General features: G+C 48.9%; 1 protein-coding gene and 1 long non-coding RNA gene across 4 annotated transcripts in view; one reads left to right on the plus strand and one right to left on the minus strand.

Moving 5' to 3' along the window:
* NEU2 (neuraminidase 2) overlaps positions 1 to 14,445 on the plus strand; it is a 79,644-nt gene that overhangs the window by 30,825 nt on the left and 34,374 nt on the right. For all 3 annotated transcript variants that reach the window (XM_036109562.2, XM_036109566.2, XM_036109563.2), the window contains one exon: positions 811 to 876. The gene's annotated coding sequence lies outside the window, so the exon portion shown is untranslated. The remainder of the gene's footprint in view (positions 1 to 810; positions 877 to 14,445) is intronic.
* Positions 1 to 14,445, minus strand: part of LOC118546682 (uncharacterized) — a 59,587-nt gene that overhangs the window by 27,123 nt on the left and 18,019 nt on the right. Inside the window, exon 2 of the long non-coding RNA XR_013447432.1 lies at positions 2,621 to 2,961. This is a non-coding gene — a long non-coding RNA (uncharacterized LOC118546682). The remainder of the gene's footprint in view (positions 1 to 2,620; positions 2,962 to 14,445) is intronic.

Here is a 14,445-nt window from a genome sequence, read left to right on the forward strand (position 1 = left end):
GTCACTTTAAAAATAAAACTCTGAGTCTGATGAAAATATTTATGGTCTGGACATCAATGGCATCTTTGAGGGTGGCAAGAAGTGAAGTGACCCTTGTTCTAGTCTACACTGGCGTCGGCGTTCTCAGCTCGGCTCGGGAAGCCACGCACTCTTTCCCCCTTGACGCGGTTTTCCTCTCCAGGCTCATCTCCAACCCAGCCCCACACCTGCCTTTGCTCCTGCTCAGAAAGACCCCCCAGCCCCCGACCATGGGCAGCTGTATCTGCTTTTCTGTCTGCTTTGCAATGCTCTAACCCTGCGAGATCCGGTAGGGCCCCTGCTAACCATGTGTGGCCAGTATGCGCTTGAAATGGGGCTAGTGTGACTCAGGAAGTGAATTCTTCATTTCTTTTCAACTCAATTTAAATTTAAATGTAAAAACCAATACTCAATTTAGTTACTGGAAAACTTTTAAGGCTATATGGAACAGTCTGGGTATGCAAATCTGCTTTTCTGACTGTACATTTTATGAAACCTAAATCCATATCAAATATTTCCAACAAAAATATTCCACGGATTTCAAAGACATAACTGTCAAAAAACAAATGCAGAATGTCTCATTACTAACTTTTTATATTGATTATTGACTACGTGATGGAACGATCATATTTTGGACGCATTGTGCTCAATACATGCATTGTTAGAATGCATTTTACCCATTTCTTTTTACTTTTGTTAATGTGGCCACTGGGAAATTTAAAATGACGTATGTGCCTTGCATCATATTTCTGTTAGAAAGAGCCTCCCTAACCCCCTTCTCCATCTGCACAGGCTTTGGGACTAGAAGGATCTGAACTCCAGTTCAAGCCAGGTCACTCACTAGCTGTGCAATTTGGGGTAAGTGACTCAATCTCTTTGCTTCAGTTGTTTATTTTTTAATCTGTAAAATGGGTGCAGTAAGGACACCCATAACACTAAGTACCTCCAAGTGCTCAGCCAAGCTAGCTCCTGTTGTCTCTCTGGCCATGTCCTCATGCACCCCTCAAGACTCATCTAAAGTATCATCTTCTTTGGGGAATCATTCCTAACCTCACTGGAAGGGTCTTGTTTTCTGCCTTTACCTTTCTTGTAAACTTTGAGGTGTTGCTTGCTGTAGAATGACATCATTACAATATTGCGGGTCCCTCAAGGGCAGAGACTCCAACTTTCTTTGTGTGGGAGTGTGTTTCTAACTTTCCACTTCATAAGGTTTTCAAACATACACAAAAGTTGGGAGGGTCATATAATAAAAATATAATACATTCACCCAGCTTCCACAAGTATAACATTTCCATCGTATTTCTCTTGCTCTTAATTCAGTGCTTGATGCATAATTTTGTTAGTGTTTGTAGATAGCAAACACCCACAGATTGCCACCCCTCCCATCAAGCGGTGGGGTTGGGTTGTCCATCCGCTTCTATCTGGGCTGGTGTGTGAGCTGCTTGGACCAGTAGAATGTGGTAGAAGTGGCTGTACAGGTCTGAGTCCAGGCCTCTTGAGAGTGGTTTCTGCTCCTGACCTCTGGGAACCCTGCTGCCTTGTGAACAAGCCCGAGCCAGCCTGCTGGAGGAAGAGCAGTCACAGAGAACAGAGACTGGTAGTCTCAGCTGAGGCCCACCTTGGCCAACCAGCTCACTAGCCACCAAGAGAGTCCAGCGGGGCTTCCTTGACCTTCCAATCCCAGATGGGCCACCAGCGGATGCAGAGGTCAGACAGACTGGTCCAGACAGAGCAACCACCCAATCAACCCCCAGAATCACAAGAAATAATAAATATTGTTGTTTTGTCTCTATATATTGAGGGTGGTTTACCATGTGGCAAAAGGCTCCCTGATACGGAGTTCAGTGAATGTCTCAAATGATTCATGAAGTCCCTGGATCTAAAGCAGGGGGTTGCCACTTCCAGCACACATAGGGTGGCAGACTGGTGGCAGGTGCTGTACCCCAGGGACCAAGAAACTAGCACCTACTCCACAGCCCTGGCATGCTGCCCACTCAGGCATGTGGGCAAGTCACAAAGAAAGGAATTTGCAGTTCTGACAGCTACCCCGCCAATTGTAAAACTTTCTGAACCTTATTCTGCTCAAGAAATATACTTGGAGCAGATAAGATGTGCTAGGGACTCATTGAAAAGATTAATGGATCCAGCTGCAAAGCTATTCCTGAGATATTCCTCTCAGATATTTCCAGTGTGGCAGAAACACTGGCCATCACAGCAACCGTGAGAGAACAAAGATAGGACCTCACAGCTCGGGAAACTCGTGTTCCCAGATATCCCCAAACGTGGACAGCTCCAAGCCTCCCTGCTAGAAGGCATGGACGTCTAGGGGTGTTTTGTTGAGTCCTAGAACAAGATGTTTCTTTTAAATAGAAGCCCGTCTTCTTGTACAATTTGGGTCAACACTTTCTCCTGAAGTACCCATATCATCATATTGCGGGAATTGAATCCTTTAGATAACAGCTTCAAAGTGTGTCATTTTATTGGACCTGTCCTTGATAATTTTCAAGGCCTTTTATTCTCTCATTTAATTAGGGCCGTTCAGCCCTGATGACTCCACCTGGCTATCAAGGGAACAGTGGTAGCAGCTGTCCCTGATACTGACCTGCCGGGTCAGGGGTGTTCTGTTCAGGAGCGTCTCTGGGTTTGCCTTTGCTTTTGCGTCTCACGGTGCGGTTGAAGATGGAGTTTCTATGAATTGGGGTGGAGCGGCGGGGTTCTCTGTCTTGCGTCTCTTGGTTGGCGTGGCGTGTTTTCTCATCTTCTGAGGGTAACTCAGGTCTCACCTTGTCCTGCACATCATCAGTCTCCTGTGACCCACTCACCGATTTCTTCCAGGGCTTTTCCAAACCTTCAGATCCCCTCGTCTCCATGGAAATTGGGCCAGTTGTTTCTCAGCAGAGTGACTGGAAATGGGTAACCTCTCCAGCTTCACCAGTTTGAGTGCTTTGGAATAGAAAGAGAACAATTTTCAGTTAGGGTCATCAGGCTAAATGTTCCATTCAGAGTCTGGTCTTCCACTCCCTTTCAGATTTGATGGAATTTGGAAGAGTTTGCACATCTGGGCGACCGCATCTTTGTCAATGAAAATTACAGTTTAACCACTGCAATTTGGATGCTTTCATGTATCATTTTATAATTGAAGTTTGTTTATTCTATTCATAGGATGCGCTTTGGGGAAAATGCTTTAAGTGGCTTGTATAACTAACTTTCAAGTAAACATCTTCTGAGTCATTCAAGAGAAAGAGTAACAAAAACAGGAGAACTTCATGAAACCAAAGTGAATAAAGGGAAGATGTACGGAAAGACACAAAAGTAAAGTCTGGGGGAGACTCAAAAGGGCTATCAGCGAATGACGGTCACACAACAGTAAATTCAGAAGAGGGAAGACTTGAATCCTGTGGGGACAAACCTCTTGCCATCCACTGGTGGCGAAGTGTAGTTGGTAGATTAGTGGCCTGTCTGATAGGATGATGTATGGCAGCTGTGGGAACAAGCCCTCCCCCACCCCACCAGCTGGCGTAACAGAATGGTCACCTCCCTCTGGGGTGACCATGGTGGATATCATTTGGACCAGGGCACTCTTCACAGGAAAAAGGCTGTAATCGAATTATACCAGGACTGTCCAGGCAAACCCCATTTTCTTCCCAACACGTGCCTTCCAGGGTACAGGCTCTTGGAGTGATGAGGGACATGGCGGATCCTTGAGTAGAATGTAAGCTGGGTAGGACAGCGTGCTAGACAGGAGAGCCATGCTAGGGTTCTCTGTGGCTTCCCACCCATCTGAGGGCTCAGAACCTGGGCTCCCATGGACTCTATGTAAGGGACACACAAATTGTAGGCAGAAGCTGTGTTTATGCGGATACATCTTTCTTGATTACAGGTATAGAACCTCTATCACGTTTTCAAAGAGTTTAAAGACTCAGGAAAGCTTTTCTTTTCTGCTTCTGTCTTCTTCTGTAAAAAAATGTAAAGAATGGGGGTCTGGACTTGAAGCACCCCTCCCCCTTTCCCACCGCACCCCTCTGCTTACAGCAGGTGCCCTGGCGACCCCAGGCATCACCCTCAGGTCCTCATGGGTGAGTTCCCAACCCCCTCCTCTTCCCCTCACCCCCGGCCAAACATATTTCAGGGCGGTTGGTCAGGTGACCTTAGAAAATTCAGGAAGGGTGACTTCCCTTGCTCTAGGCAGAGCATATCTTTGTTTATCTAAGGCAGGAATTAGGACTTTCTGGTCAGGGAGATTTGAGGACTAAGGACCACTCTGGTTCCTGGAACCAGCTACCTAATGACACAGATGCAGAAAGTTTGTCCTGGGATGTTGCTTCCTTTCCTACCTGCCTGCATGTCTGCTGGTATTCCATTGATGAACCTGCCTATAAATAATCAGCCAAGCAGAAACAAGTGTTAAGGTGTTAGAGGTCAGGGAGCGCTAAGACAAGGGCCTACCTTGGGGCAGCTTGGCCTGGCTTGTGAGGACCTGGGGAGCTCCTTCAGCACCATGGCCGGCTGTGGGACCCCAGCAAGCCCCTGGTAGTCCCAGCATCTGTGTCCTGGTCCACAAATGCTAGGGTGTGCCCTGTGAGATCTGTTGGAGAGACCCTGTCCTGCTGGCTAATGCTTTGCCTCAGAGAGTAAAGCTGTGATTTCAGGGGGCCAGAGATGACCATGTAGAGGCCAACAGGTCACATTTGGGGGGCATCCCTCCCAGGAGTACCTGGCAGTGCAAAGTTTATTATAAACGTGGCAAGGAACCCACAGCTCACAGGCAAGAGAGGTGGTTTCCACTCACATCAAGTTGAACCCCAGTCAGCAAGGGGATGAGAACGAGAGAGAGTGAGAGGTTTCTATCCTGGCCAGATGGAGGGGGGACCCTCTGCCCTACGCTCTGGTTAGGAACGGGGAGAGAAGACCCAGGAGGGCCAAGGTCAAGGTCATCACAAATCTGTTCTCTGGGGCCTGGGGCATGGAGGGGGTGGATTGAGGCCACAGGCAAGGACAGACTTCAGCTTTGGAGTTGAGAGGTGGCCAAAGGTGGGGCAGCTGCTGGGCGGGGGGGGGGGGGGGGGGGGGGGGGCAGTGAATTTCCCATCCCTGACAGTGTCCAGGCAGAAGCTGTTCATTTTAGGATTCAGTGACTCTGGCCTACCCACCAACATCCCCTTGTCTTCTCTTTCACTTGCCTTTATGCCTCCTAAGAGTACCGAGGCTGTTCTCAGCTTGATCTCGGGGCAGAGGGCAAGTGGGCAGAGGTCCTGTGGCCGCAGGGTGGGGCGGGTAATGCGGGAGTTAACTGTGTGTTGGGGCCAGTCTGTGGAGGTCTCTGAACCAGGTCAGGGAGTCCCTGTGGCATCCTTGATGACCGTGGGTGAGGAGGCAGCAGGATCCCGGAAGCTCTGGGCAGGCCGGGCTGGGGGCCCCAGGCCAGAGGGCAGGTGTCATCCAGGTATCACCCAGGTGTGGCAAGTAGGGGCTGGGGTGGGGAAGATGTGCAAGAGGAATGATAGGATCAGTGACACATGGTGGTTTGAGGCGGAGCACGGAGGGGCCGTCCCTGTGGTGGGCCAGGGCGACAGGGCAGGCCAACGCCACTCATGGTGGGTCAGGGAACCTCCTCGGGGTTGGAGCATGCTGATTTGAGGATGTGCAGTTGACAAACCTCCCAGGAGGAGTGTGTGCAGCTGGACATCCTTGACTGAAGCTGACTCTTCATCTCCCTGCTCATCTCCAAGGACTCCGTGTCATGGCCCTGAACACAGACTGGCTTTTGGCATTGAAGGTGATTATTACTATCATCACCATGTATTATTTTAGGTTGCTTTTTAAAAAATTGAGGTACAATTCACATGCAGTACAATTTGCTCTTGTTGGCATATGGTTCTGAGTTTTGACAAATGCAGTTGGTATAACCACCACCTTAATCGACATACAGGATATTCCAACACCCCCAAAATTCCCTGTGCGCTGCTGCAGTCAGCCCCTCCCACACCGTCTGGTGACCACCAATCTGTATACGTTCCTCGTTTGCCTTTTCCTGGCTGTCCTGCAGATGGAACAATGCAGCCTTCGGCATCTGGCTCCCTTTGGTTGGTGGGATCCACTTGAGATTCAGCCTGGTTGGGTCAGTGCTGATTGCCAATGTTCATTGGGCATTGTTGTGAGCTCATGGAAGCCTGCATGATGTATGGTAAAGGGTATTTGGCCAGGAGGCAGGGGACTTGGGTTTGAATATCCATTTTCTGCCACCTGTAATCACCTACTCACACTGGGCAAGTACGGGCCTCAGTGTCTCATGTAGAAAACATGGTGGTAGGTGGGTGTTCGTGGGGCGCCTAGCTAACTCTCAAATCTGAGATCTAGGGCAGCTCAGGGACCCGTCAGAGGGAAGCTCAGGGCATAACAAGTGCCCTGGGGTTGCTCTCAAACCATCCCTATCATTTTCTTTAAATGACAGGTCTCTGAAACCCTGAGAAAATGTATTCCATCTTTAAGACAGCGTGCACACACACACACACACACAATTTGTGAAACTCTCTGAAAAACAACTCTAATTCCACCTCAATTATTGCCTATTTCAGGCACCTGTGCTCTACATCTGAAATATTTTTATAATCACTTCAGTTCTTCTATATCCATTAACTGTTGGAGATCCCGGCAGCCCTCCTCCCATCGCCTCATGTTTTTCTTAAACTCCTCGGTAGCTTAAAGCCCATGTCTGTCTGTTGTGGGTGTGCTCTCCACGCCTGGCCCCTGTGGGCATGGCATACACGTCTCTGTTCCACGTCTGCCCCCAGTTCCTCCTCTGGAAGCTCCCGAAGGGCAAGACTGGGTCTCTCTTGTTTGGTGCTGTCTCTGGTGCTGGGCACACAATGGCGCTCTGTAGACATTGGCCGTTTGCAACAATGGACGAATGGATGAATGATCTCCCTGAGGTCCATGTGAAAATCACCACTATTTTCTAGATAAAGAAGCTGCAAGTCAGAGAGCTCTGTCAACTTGCCTGGGATCACACAGCTGGTAGATGGTTTGGTGAGGATCACACCTCATCTGTCGGATTTGTTTGTTGGGGGAAACCTGAAATCCATGATGTGGTTAAAAGATGCCGTTGTTAAGATTGGTTGAGGACTGGCAAGGATGAATCAGAGGCAGGATCTGGCGTGGGGGTGGGGGTTCTAGGCTGTTCTCTGTGTTAGCTCTGTGGCTTCAGGTGTATGAGCCAAGGGTGACTGTTAAACCTCCCAGCATTGGGCTGAGGGCCAGGGGGCCTCTCTGCATGAGTCAGTGGCCTGGGAGGTCAGGGCACATGGGAGAAGGTGCTGGGTAGGGGAGGGGAAAGCTGACTGCAAGCCCAGCTGTGGCGGCCCAAGCCAGCTGCTGGGGGCAGGGGGATGATGGCATGGGCACGGGGAGGTGCTTCCCCTAGACCAGGGCTTTTCAGATGTGCATGTGAGGAGTCACCTGGGGCTCTTGTTAAGACACAGATGCTGACTCAAGACATCCAGGGTGAGGCCCAGGATGCCAACCCTGTGAGTCTGTGGACCAGCCTTGAGCCGAATCCTTAGGGAGCAGAACCACAGCATCTTCAGCAGCTGTGGGAGCAGGGGCCACAGGGAGCTCAGCCCCATGCTGTCCCTTGCTTTGGCCAGGTTGGGTCATGTCTGCTGCTGGTCAGAGACAGAGTCTTGATGGAGAGCAGAGCTGTGGCAGGCAGGAGGAGGGGGTGTCAGGAGACAGGCTGGGGGGCGCTGAAGCAAGTGCTGTAGGGAAGAATCTTCCACAGGGCCTGAGGGCATGTAGTGAATCTAGATGAGCCGTCTGGGCACCTGCTCTGAAGCAGACCCCTGGGGGCTCCAGGGACAGCCTGTAAGACCAGGCCTGGCCTTCACATGGCTAATAGGACCACAGGAGGAAGCAATTACTACAAAGCAGAGAGGCAAATGATGAACAGGGAGGGCAGTGGAGGGTATTTGCAGGGAAGGGTTGGGGTGAGCAGCAGATCATGGGAGGGAGGAGGGGGATAGAAGTAACTGAGGGGGAGGGGGATAGAAGTAACTGAGGGGGAGGGGGATAGAAGTAACTGAGGGGGAGGGGGTAGAAGTAACTAAAGGGGAGGGAGATAGAAGTAGCTGAGGGAGGAGGGGGATAGAAGTAACTGAGGGAGGAGGGGGACAGAAGTAACTGAGGAGGGAGGGGGTAGAAGTAACTAAAGGGGAGGGGGATAGAAGTAACCGAGGGGGAGGGGGATAGAAGTAACTGAGGGAGGAAGGGGATAGAAGTAACTGAGGGAGGAGGGGGATAGAAGTAACTGAGGGGGGAGGGGGAGAAGTAACTAAAGGGGAGGGGGATAGAAGTAACTGAGGGGGAGGGGGATAGAAGTAACTGAAGAGAAGAGGGATAGAAGTAACTGAGGGAGGAGGGGGATAGAAGTAACTGAGGGGAGAGAGGGTAGAAGTAACTGAGGAGGGAGGGGGTAGAAGTAACTGAAGGGGAGGGGGATAGAAGTAACTGAGGGGGGAGGGGGTAGAAGTAACTGAGGGGGGAGGGGGTAGAAGTAACTGAAGGGGGAGGGGATAGAAGTAATTGAGGGAGGAGGGGCATAGAAGTAACTGAGGGGGGAGGGGGTAGAAGTGACTGAGGGAGGAGGGGGATAGAAGTAACTGAGGAGGAGGGGCATAGAAGTAACTGAGGGGGAGGGGGATAGAAGTAACTGAGGGAGGGGGGCATAGAAGTAACTGAGGGGGAGGGGGATAGAAGTAACTGAGAGGGACACCAAAGCAGTCTGGTACTGGCACAAAAACAGACACGTAGATCAATGAAACAGAGTAGACAGCCCAGAAATAAACCCATGCTTATATGGTAAATTAATCTTTGACAAAGGAGACAAGAATATACAGTGGGGAAAAGACCATCTCTTCAACAAATGGTGCTGGGAAAACTGGACAGCTCCATGCAAGAGGATGAAACTGGACCACTTCCTTTCACCACACACAAAAATAAACTCAAAATGGATTAAGGACCTAAATATGAGACCTGAAACCATAAAACTCCTAGAAAAAAACGTAAGCAGTAATTTCTTTGACATTGGCCATAGAAACATTTTTCTAGATTTGTCTCTTGAGGCAAGGGAAATAAAAGCAAAAATAAACTATTGGGACTACACCGAAATAAAAAGCTTTTGCATAGCAAAGTAAAATGTCAACAAAAGGACAAGGCAATCTACTGAATGAGAGAAGATATTTGCAAATGATATACCCGAAAAAGGGTTAGTATCCAAAATATGTAAAGAACTTATATACAACTCAACACCAAAAAAACAAATAATCTGATTAACATGGGCAGAAGACGAACAGACATTTCTCCGAAGAAGACATCCCGATGGCCAACAGACACATGAAAAGATGCTCAACATTGCTTATCATCAGGGAAATACATACAAATCAAAACCACAATGTGATATCACCTCACACCTGTCAGAATGGCGAGAAACAAGTCTTGGCGGGGACATGGAGGAAAAGGCACCCTCGTGCACCGTTGGTGAGAATGCACACTGGTGCAGCCTCTATGGAGAACAGAATGGAGGTTCCTTAAAAAATTAAAAATAGAACTACCCTATGATCCAGTAATTCCATGACTGGGTATTTACCTAAAGAAAATGAAAGCACTACTTTGAAAAGATGTAAGCACTTCTGTGTTTAATGCAGCATGATTTACAATAGCCAAGATATGGAAGCCGCCCAGGTGTGTAAGCTCTGTGACCCCCAGCAAGTGGGCATAGGGCCGGGGGATCTCGGGAACCTTCTCAGTCCTCCCCACCCACTCTCCCTGACTTTCACGTCCTGATTCCTTGCTGCCTGCTTACACTGACCACCTACTATGTGCAGAAATGGGGAGGCCCTCCAAATGATTCACTGGTGGGGAGGGGCTAGAAAGCACTGAGGGAGGGTGGGGGTGGGGGCGGGGGGAGGGTGCTCGGCTCCTTCGGGTGCTGTCTCCGAGAGGAAGGCCAGCAAACAGGGCCCTGAGGATGACAGGAGGCAGAACTTGCAAACTGGCCTTGCTGGCTTGCTTTGTCAAGAGGGTGAAAAGTAAAGATGAACCCCGGTTTTCCTTTAGGGCTGTTGACCTGATACAGTGGAAAAGGAAGCAGGAATGTGAGGGAGAAGTTGGGCCTGAGGTCGGGGGTGGGGGGACATTTGGCAGGAGGCTGGATTTGAACACGGTCCAATGCAGCAGGGTCTGACCCACCCAAACCCGGAAGGTTAGCTCCTGGTTACAGTAACAGCTCACTGAGCATCAACTGACCAATAAGTTTCTAATCCAAGCAACATCTCTTCAGAGACCAGAACATGGCGAGACAAGGAACATTCTCTAGGGCACGCAGCTGCTGAGTGCCAGCCAGGCCCTGAGTCCTCTGGAGCCACCATGAGAGGTACAGCCTGGCGGCCGGGGACACTCACGCAGAAGACAGGGAGGGGGTTAAACAGTGACAAAATTCACGCGCAAGACAGAATCGACTGTGGTAGATCCAGTGTGAACAGCACCCCTTTCCTGATGAGGCAACAGAAGTTAGTGAAATTCATTTTAAACCTGGGAACTAGACAGTGACGTAGAGGGGTTGAGCATGTTTCTTTTTCACAGAAAGGTGTTCAAATGCCAGAAAGTGTGGCATCCATCTATCTATCTATGTACCTGTCATCCATCTGTCTATCCATCTATGTATCTATCCACCGGTCCTCTATCTATCCACCTGTCATCTATCTATCTATCTATCTCTCTATCCACCTGTCATCTATCTATCTATCTATCTATCTATCTATCTATCTATCTATCTATCTACATAATCTGCAACATGAAGAAAGCCCATAAAAGAAGAAAGCCAGAGTCCAAAAGGACTAACTAGACATTCCTATTGGCAAAAAAAAAATCCCACAAACAAACAGCTCAGGACAAGTATCAGGGAGCAGCAGGACCATGAGTGGAGCCCAGATGGCAGAGACCACAGCATGACTGAGCTTTGGCAGTGGGGGTGATGGAGGACGGAGGAGGTCGTCTGTAAGGACCCCAGATGAAGGAGGCTGCAGGTGATGGCAGGCACCAGGGAGGGTGTAAAAACCTCAGATACTGGAAATTTAAAAACAATAAATAAACCTTTGACTTTAGATTTCTGGAAAAGTTGCAGGTGATGGAATTTTTAAAGCAGCTCTTCAAGGAACCAAAGGGCTCTGAGAACAAGAGTAAGTATTCAGTCATTTGGAGGGCCTCCCCATTTCTGCACGTAGCAGGTGTTCGGTGTGAGCAAGCAGCAAGGAATCAGGACGTGAAAGTCAGAGAGAGTGAGTGGGGAGGATTGAGAAGGCATCTGGGACCCCCAGCCTGGCCCCAATTGCTGGAGGGGCAGGGGCTTGCTGGGGTCACAGAGCTTACCTGGTCGGGAATAGAACCTTCCCCCTGGTCCTTGATGTCCACTCCACGTGCTCTTTCCTGCTCTCTGTCTGGCCCATGTGGGGAGTTTGGGCATTTGTCCTTTATCAGCTGAAGACCAGAGTGAACTCCTGGGTGAGGTGCCCTTAGCTTTCCGCTTCCCACAAAAATACCAGGGACAGCCACCCCTGCCCCAGAAGCTGAAATTAAGAATTGAGCTCATGGCAATACAAGCAGGCTCATCCACTAAGTATACTAATGAAGATTAAGAAGCATCACCGATGACTGACTTGTACTTTGAAGTTCTTGAAAAACCATGCACACCGTTTCTAAATCAAGAGGCAAAATGAGAAGGGAAATATATAAAGGGAAAAGCACAGAACGGGGAGTTGGAAGCATGGTAGGATGCAGAGCAGGGTTTTTCCTGTTACTCTGGAATTGCTGCAGAGGCAGCTTAGTTCTCTTCGAATTTCTGCTGTAGCTGGCGGTCAGCCAGCAACTGTGAGGGGTTCCTGAGGGAGGTGTGCCCCTCCCTGCACCCCGCCTGGATGAAATAAGAGGAAGAAGTGGGGAGGGGCTTGGCTTTTGGGGGGGGCAAAGAGGGCAGTGGTTCCCAGGGAGCCTTGGAGAAGCCCTGGGTTCCTGCAAGGTCGGGAGGCTCTGAGCCAGGAGGCACAGGGCTGTGGAACCCATAGGCCCACTCCCAGGTCTCCCGGGAGAGGGTTCTGAGAGCAGAGGGTTATGGTGCCTTGTCCTTTTTTTGCTCTCCTCCCCCATGTTTCCTGAGGCTAGGGGATACACTGAGCATGGGACCAGTGCTGGCTTCAGGTGGGAGGATTTCTGAAGGCAGGGGCCTGCTGGGGGCACTTCATGCTGTGGGCACGTTGACCTCATCTTTGTTGTCTGTGGCCTTCAGAGCAGCCCTTGCAAAGGAGACCCCAGAATGCCCTGGGGCTCAGAGGTAACAAGTGTTAGGGGTAGGGGGCTGCCCAGGTAGCCACTTGGTCAATCCACGGGCCGCCCAAGCTGGAGAAAGTGTTGGGAGCATGTATGAACCTCTAGGAGCAGAGGGAGAAGTGGTGCCCTCTTTGGGAGGGATGGTCTAGAGCAGGGGATGGAGGGAAAGGAGAAGAGGTGCAGATGAACACTAGCCCAGGACAACCTGAAATACCCATCAGAGAAGGCAGCCGAGCCAGGCTGAGCCAGAGGGATGCCTCCTACGGTGGACACATAGCCGGCCATGGAAGGACAGCTCCGCTTGCTGCTCCCTGCTCCCTCCCCCACCCTGAGGAAAGGGAGGAGGGGGAGACTTCTCCAGGCCAAGCCTCCCACCCCCCAAATATTCTATCCTGTGCTAGAGGGAGGGGAGAGGAACTTTGATTAGTGTGAGGTTGAACTTTGGAAAATTTAAACCTGACAAATGGGCAAAGGCTAAGAACAGTTCACAGAAAACGAAATATAGGTCACTCTCAACACCTGCGAAAGATGTTCAACGTCATGTCTCATAAGAGGAAGGGAAATCCAAACCACACTGGGGTCCTTTTTTTTTTTTTTTACTTATTGCATTGGTAAAAAATCAGAAGTTTGCTAAGTGATTGGTGAAGCTGAGAGGCAGGCCCCCCATCATTGCTGGCAATGTCTATCAAAGTAAAACGCAAATACGCTCTAGCTCAGCAATCCCACCTGCAGGAACCCGGTCCACAGATCTGCTTGCAGGTGTGAGCAGTGGTCTGTGTGTCTGAGAGCAAGCAGTTGAAGACACTACAATGTCTCTCCGTTAGGAACAGGTCAGGCCAACTAGAAACTCCTAAGCATTTGGGGCACCTGGGTGGCTCAGTCGGTTGAGCATCCAGCTCTTGATTTCGGCTCAGGTCATGATCTCAGGATCATGAGATCGAGCCCCTCTTTGGGCTACGCACTGAGCTTGGAGCCTGCTTGGGATTCACTCTCTCCCTCTGCCACCTCCCCGCTCGCATGCATGTGTGCGCGTTCTCTCCCTCTAAAAAAAAAAATTTCCTAAATATTTCCATCAATAGAATAAGATCCAGTTGTAAAAGCAAGAAAAAGCTCTAAATTCTGATCAAGAAAGAATCCTAGGATAGCTCAAGAAAACAAAAATAAGGGCAGAAGAGTATGTATTATGTTTCCATCAGGGTAAAAGGGGGAAACAGATGCAAATTTATTTGGACATGCCTAAAAACTTCTGGAAGGAGTTATGAGAAATGAGTATCAATAATCAGTTAGAGGGGGGACCTGGGGCAGATGGAGAATGGGAGTGGGAGGGAAGGAGACTTTAGTGTACCTAACTTTTCATATATATTTTTATTTTTTTAAAGCTATGTCAATGTATTAACCTATTCAAAAATTAAATAGATAAATCTTTTGAGAAAAAAATGAATAGGATATACCTTAAATGCTTCCAAGAGCCCTGCTATACAGCGGGGTAGTGAGTTTGGAGAGAGGTAACCATGTTGCAGAAGAAAAAGATGTTTATACCTTCAAAAAAATCCAGATTTTCCACCCAATAAATGAAGTACAGAAGAAGAATGAATTGTTAAATGAGATGTTTTAAATCTCTAATTAAAATGTTCTTGAAGAGAAATGCTCTTGGAGTGATTTAAAGGCAATCTCATAATCATTAAGTAATCTTAAAACAATATAGCACATCAGTGGGTTAGTGACAAAATTAAATACCAATCTCCAGGAAAGACCTTTAAAAGCGAGATGAAAAGGAAAACTTATCATGATAAAAAGTACTGTGCACATCAAAAATACAGTGATGTTGGAAAATCAGGCAGGATCCTGCTCTCTTCATTATTAACATGTTTTGTGGGGGTTGGCCAATGTCATGATACTTAATCGTAATTTGTGGGTGATATGATTTGTGTGCCTAGAAAACCCAAAAGAACCAATTGAAACTATTGGAATTACAGAGAATTCAGCATACGGCCAAAACCGGAGAGATTCACCACATGTCAACAATAGCAAGAAAGTAGAATTGAAATCATA

Source organism: Halichoerus grypus, chromosome 4 (genome assembly GCF_964656455.1).
Source record: "Halichoerus grypus chromosome 4, mHalGry1.hap1.1, whole genome shotgun sequence".
NCBI classification, from domain to species: Eukaryota; Metazoa; Chordata; class Mammalia; order Carnivora; family Phocidae; genus Halichoerus; species Halichoerus grypus.